Source organism: Arachis stenosperma, chromosome 6 (assembly GCF_014773155.1).
Source record: "Arachis stenosperma cultivar V10309 chromosome 6, arast.V10309.gnm1.PFL2, whole genome shotgun sequence".
Taxonomy (NCBI): domain Eukaryota; kingdom Viridiplantae; phylum Streptophyta; class Magnoliopsida; order Fabales; family Fabaceae; genus Arachis; species Arachis stenosperma.
The window spans coordinates 96,750,464-96,757,228 of NC_080382.1; the positions used below are offsets into that span (position 1 = coordinate 96,750,464).

The window sequence follows — 6,765 nt, forward strand, 5'->3', positions numbered from 1 at the left end:
ACTCACGAAAGACGCCCAGAATTATACACTAATTCACGACGTATTATACAGAAGAGGATTCGCAAACCCCCTCCTTAGGTGCGTCCCGACCTCAGAAACAAAGGGCGTCCTCGAAGAAATCCACGGAGGCATGTGTGGGAACCATCTCGGAGCTCGGGCATTATCCAAAAAAGTAGTTCGAGCCGGATTCTACTGGCCGACCTTGCAAAGAGACGCAACGGAATTTGTGAAAATATGCCCCCCCTGCCAAAAACACGCCAATTTTCACAAGGCACCACCCGAAGACCTTATCAGCATCACCACACCATGGCCCTTCGCAAAATGGGGACTTGACCTACTCGGCCCGTTTCCCCAAGGACCGGGGCAAGTCAAATACCTCATAGTAGGGGTCGACTACTTCACAAAGTGGATCGAAGCTGAACCCTTAGCCACCATTACAGCTCAGAAAAGTCGCAAATTCCTATACAAAAATATTGTCACAAGGTTCGGAGTCCCCTACTCCATCACCACAGACAATGGAACACAGTTCACGGACACAAGTTTTCAGAACTTGGTGGCCGAACTAAAAATCAAACAGCAATTCACCTCAGTCAAACACCCACAAGCCAATGGACAAGCAGAGGCTGCAAATAAAGTCATCTTGGCCGGGTTAAAACGGAGACTCCAAGAGGCCAAAGGGGCATGGGCCGAAGAGCTCCCCCAGGTGCTATGGGCATATCGGACAACTCCACACTCTACAACGGGAGAATCGCCATTTCGACTAGCTTACGGGATGGAGGCAATGATTCCTATCGAAATAGATGAAGGGTCACCCAGAGTCATCTTCTACAACGAAGAAGGTAACCCGCAGGCATAAAAGGAAGAACTCGACTTCCTCCCCGAGGTCCGAGAAAGAGCCCGGATCCGAGAAGAAGCCTTAAAACGGCGAACGGCCCTCAGATACAATCAGAAAGTAATAAAACGAAGCTTTTCCACTCACGACCTAATTCTAATCCGAAATGACATCGGAACACAAAAGTCGGGAGAAGGAAAGCTGGCTGCAAATTGGAAAGGACCCTACAAAGTAACAAAAGTCTTAGGAACAGGCTATTACAAGATATCCGACCTAGAAGGCAATGAGCTGCCCAGAGCCTGGCACGCCTGTAATCTAAGACGGTACTACAGCTAGGAAAATTTGACCCGAGGTGTACTCTTTTTCCCTACAAGGGTTTTTTAATGAGACACCCGGTCAAGTAAGGCACCCGACCTAGTCAAGGGTAAAACACTCTGTAAATATTCTTTCTTTTTTAATACTAATCAAATTTCTCTATTTTCTTTTCTTCTTCCCCATGATGAAACAAATCAAAGTACCCCGCCAAGGCGCATTAATTTATGCTCGGCAAAACGCAAAAAATCATTTGCCAAAAAGACCGCACAAGGTCGGCAAAGATAAAGCGACGAGGTTCAAATTAATGTGAGAAGTTATAAAGTAACTCTGAAAAGGCTCAAAAAGCCAAATAAAAAGAGATACAAAAATAACTTAAAAGGCCGACCAACGACAAGGTCGGACCCAACAAAGGGCAGTACTCGAACACCCGAGGTCCGAGGAAAAACCCGGATCCAAGACAGAAGCCTTAAAGCGGCAAAAGCCAAGATTTCGAAAACGCTTACTAAAAGTTGCTATACAAGAACAACTAAAAAGTACAAGCGAAAAAACGAAATCAAAGGAAGAGGCAAAGCCAAGATTTCGAAAAACGCTTACTAAAAGTTGCTATACAAAAACAACTAAAAAGTACAAGCGAAAAAACGAAATCAAAGGAAGAGGCAAAGCAAAGTTTCAAAGCGCTAGCTAAAAAAGTTGTTATCCAAAAACAACTAAAAAAGCATAAAAGCGGAACAAAAAGTCAAAACGCGAATAAAACACCATAAAGCTAAAAAGTTACTACAAGTAGCTAAAAGCAAAAAGGTGTCCAAAGCGTTCACAGAAACCATCCAAAAACAAAAGAGCCCACAGGCCGGGCAAAAAACCAAAAATAAAAGATTACAGAGGATCAAGGTCCTTTCCGGACTCCACGTCAACAGAAGACTGCGGAGGAAACATAGAAATCGGGACTGCATCAACGGCACCGTCATCCCGGCTTGAAACCTCCACGCCAGATCCATCCCCGACCAAAGGTGAAGTCGGGTCCGCAACCGGAACCTTAAGGTCGGACACCGGAACCTCATCCTCATTGGGAGCAGGAACAATCTTTCCCTCCACAACAACGTTATCCGTACTAAATAAGCTCAGATCCAGGTCAGGAGCAAGAACCCGGACCTGAGCCTTCAAATTCTCGAACATAGCATCCATACCCTTAGCCACATGGCCTTCCAGCTCGTAAAAATCATCCTGAGCAGATTGCAACTTCTCCCTTGTCTCCACAAGCTCGGCATATATCCAAGTATAATTCTCCGTCGCCGCCTTCGCCATCTCCTCGGACGCTTTCGCTGCCGCCACAGCTGCGGTAGCTTTAGCTTTCTCCTTCTCCAAAGAGGCCTCCAGCTCCGTAATCCTAGCAGTCTTCAGCTCACTAATCTTCTCGAACTCGGACTGAGCCTTCTCAAGTCGGGAGCTGGTCGCGCCAATGGGGGATTTCTTGAACTCCCGGGCAATAGCAGCATGAAGACTGGCCATCCGAACACAACTCCGCGCCATATACTGAAATGATGCTCCATAGACACGTCATCAGTAGAGATAAAAGTCTGAGGGAGAATATGCTGTTCAATCCAACCGAGAGCATCGAAATCCTTATCATTAAAACCCGCAAGCTCTTGAGAGGTCTTCTGCTTCTTGGGGGGAGGACCCGAGAACGGGGGAGGAGAAGAGGTAGCAGGCCCAGAGGTCGGAGGATCCTGACTTATAGCTCGGAACTGGGGAGTCGGAATAGTCTTCGACCGAGTCTGAACACCCACAGTAGTCTTCTGCGGAGAAGATCGGGCAGAAGCCGCCCCAGCCTCGATATTTCGAGCAGCCACAGATTTCTTCGTCCGACGAAGAAACTTCATGGAATCCGCCTGAGAAGACATCTCTGCAGAAATAAAAAGAAAAGGATTACCACAACAGAAATTCTACCAAAACAAGCAAAACCAAAATACTAAGAAAAGATGAATCTCGAAGAGGTCGGGAACTACCTAACTCGGAATGGAGAAGGCTTGGATCTCCCAACATTTTCTTCGTATCCAAGTGAGGTGCCCGACCCCATAAACTGCTCACCACACCCACAAAAGCCTGCTCCACCTCATCTAGACTCTCAAAAGTATACTTAGCAGACACTACATTCTCCTGCCAACAAAGAGGAAAAGAAGGCTCCCCACTCTCATCTAGAAAGAAAGGTCGGACGTCTCCAGTAGCCCGGACCTTGAAATAAAAATTCTTAAAATCATGAAAGGACTCATCATACAGGGTACAAAACTTCCTTCCCTGGTTAGCCCTAAAAGAAACCCAAGATACCTTCCCTCCACCCGACCCCGGCTTCGTCAACACAAACAAATAGGAAAATAAAGCAAGTGAGGGAGAGACGCCCAAAAACTGACACAAAAGTTGAAACAGCTTTAAAAACGCCCAAGAATTCGGATGGAGCTGCGTAGGGGCAAGGTTACAAGACCACAACACCTCGGACTCCAGATCGGTAAAGGGAAGTCGGACATTCAGCTTAGAGAAAAAACAATCATAAGCATAAAAGAAGAGCTTCTCGGAACTATCTAAAGGCGGGAAGCACACTCTCTCCTCGGATTCCGGGGCTACTAGTTCATAATCCCTCTCAGACTCCCTATTCTCACATATGCTACAGTGCCTACGGAACCTAGCCAAATATTCAGAATCTACCACAGAAGGGACTTTTAGGGGAAGGGGGTCTACCCAACCAAGACCACTTGGAATCTTGGTCGACATCGCTTGAAGAACCTTTCGAGACATGAAACTCTTACCTATAAAGAAGAAGTACAACAGCAAGCAAAAATCACATAAAGCAGACAGCGAAAACCCGTTTAGCCAAGCAAGAAACAAAAACCCAACAAAAGAAACCCGCAACAAAGTACAACAAAAAGAGCCCCCCCCATATACAAACAAAGCAATGGCGGCGCCTCTTTTCGGGGCAACTCAGGCATAAAGAAAAAGAAACAAACAAGAGCCACACAAAGAACAGAAGCATATGATCACTAGAAAATAGAAACAGGGGAACAAACCTGGAAGAAAGAAAACGAAGGCGAAGAGCTCCGAAGCAAGGAGAACGAAACGGCGGCGCAGAGGAAACCCCGAAAAGACACACGGAAAGATTCGGGGAAGAAGAACTAAGAGAGAGAAGAAGCAGTGCTCGAAAAAGGAGACGGCAAAACTTAGAAAAACAGAAAAGGAACAGAATAAACGAAGAAAAAGGAAGGGAGCAAATAAATAATGCCTTCACAGAGCCCGAACGGAAATCGAGGAGAAACGGTAAAAAGCAATAAATGCAGGAACGGCCATTTTTTGAATTTTGAAAAACAACTATGCCCGAGCTCGACCTCCCAAAAAGGACGAACTCGGGCAGGGGCACTGTTCATACCCTGACCGAGCTCCTCCAACTCGGCAAAATCCATGAAAGGTCCGACCTAGTCCCAAGGCCCACGCCTGAGGTCGGACCTCGGACAATAAAGCAAAGAAGGCCCATCAAAAGGAACGCAGCCCAAAACCTAAAAGGCCGAAAAGGCCTAGCAAAGGCGGTTCCACAAAGATAGGGATAAAACTCCCGAAAGATAAGATAAGATAAGAATATCTTATCCAGGGAAGATCACGGCCAAACTACTATAAATACACTGGAGCACCCAGGTATGACATACATCCCACATTCTACATATATCTGCTTGGACCCATGCTAACTTAAGCATCGGAGTGTCATTGCAGGTACAACCACCAACCGCCAACACATCAAGCTCGGGTCCCTGACCCCCACCTCAGGCATCTTCAGACGACCGAGCTACACGTTTCAGGTAACCCCCGGAACACTTCCTAACAATTAATGATTTGATTGAACATCTCAAATTTGTTACCTTTTCTGTTGAGAAAGGTTTAATGTTTGAATCATATCTTTTCTTGTTAGGCAAGTCACTAATTTTCAAAATCAAATCTTTTAAAATAATTTTCAAAACATATCTTTTAAAATTGTTTTCAAATCATATCTTCTCAATCACATCTTTTTAAAACTAATCATATCTTCTTAACCTTATCTTTTCCAAAATAGTTTTCAATCAAATCTTTTTGATTACTAACTTCAATTCCTTTTTCAAAAAATCATTTGATTTCTTTCTTAATTTTATTTTCGAAAATCAATTAAGTGTTTTTCAAAATGTTTTCAAAATCTTTTTAACTGAATTTTCGAAAATCCTCTTCCCTCCTCCCACATCCTTCTATTTATGGAGTACTACTCCTTCTCAATGCACAATTCGAACCTTATCTAATTAAAGTTCGAATTCTTCTACCTTCTCTTCTTCTATTTTTCTTTTCCTCTGACACTTCAAGGAGTCTCTATACTGTGACATAGAGGATTCCATATTTTTTTGTTCTCTTCTCTTTCATATGAGCAGGAGCAGAGACAAAGGCATTCTTGTTGAAGCTGATCCTGAACCTGAAAGGACCTTGAAGAGAAAGCTAAGAGAAGCCAAAGCACAACTCTCTTTAGAGGACCTGACCGAATTCTTCAAAGAAGAAGAACACATGGCAGCCGAAAACAACAACAATGCCAACAATGCAAGGAAGGTGCTGGGTGACTTTACTGCACCCACTCCCAACTTCTATGGGAGAAGCATCTCTATCCCTGCCATTGGAGCAAACAACTTTGAGCTTAAGCCTCAATTAGTTTCTCTAATGCAACAGAATTGCAAGTTCCATGGACTTCCAATGGAAGATCCTCATCAGTTCTTAGCTGAATTCTTGCAAATCTGTGACACAGTCAAGACTAATGGGGTTGACCCTGAGGTCTATAGACTGATGCTATTCCCTTTTGCTGTAAGAGACAGAGCTAGAATATGGTTGGACTCACAACCTAAAGATAGCCTGGACTCTTGGGAAAAGCTAGTCAATGCCTTCTTGGCAAAGTTCTTTCCACCTCAAAAATGGAGTAAGCTTAGAGTGGAAGTCCAAACCTTCAGACAGAAGGATGGAGAATCCCTCTATGAAGCTTGGGAAAGATACAAACAATTAATCAGAAGATGTCCCTCAGACATGCTTTCTGAATGGAGCATCATAGGTATTTTCTATGATGGTCTCTCTGAACTATCCAAGATGTCTTTGGATAGCTCTGCTGGAGGATCTCTTCATTTGAAGAAGACGCCTACAGAGGCTCAAGAGCTAATTGAAATGGTTGCAAATAACCAATTCATGTACACTTCTAAAAGGAATCCTGTGAACAATGAGACTAGTCAGAAGAAAGGAGTTCTTGAGATTGACACTCTGAATGCCATATTGGCTCAGAACAAGATATTGACTCAACAAGTCAATTTAATTTCTCAAAGTCTGTCTGGAATGCAAAATGCACCTGGCAGTACTAAGGAAGCTTCATCTGAGGAAGAAGCTTATAATCCTGAGAACCCTTCAATGGAAGAGGTGAATTACCTAGGAGAACCCTATGGAAACACCTATAATTCTTCATGGAGAAATCATCCAAATTTCTCATGGAAGAATCAAGAGAGACCTCAACAAGGTTTCAATAATAATAATGGTGGAAGAAACAGGTTTAGCAATAACAAGCCTTTTCCATCATCTTCTCAGCAACA

The 6,765-nt window shown here is 44.0% G+C and overlaps 1 non-coding gene across 1 annotated transcript; it reads right to left on the bottom strand.

The window, feature by feature from the left end:
* Positions 1–6,112: 6,112 nt before the first annotated feature.
* LOC130938418 (small nucleolar RNA R71) lies at positions 6,113–6,220 on the bottom strand. The gene has a single exon (XR_009069585.1). It is a non-coding gene; the product is annotated as a small nucleolar RNA R71 (small nucleolar RNA).
* Between the last annotated feature and the right edge of the window lie 545 nt (positions 6,221–6,765).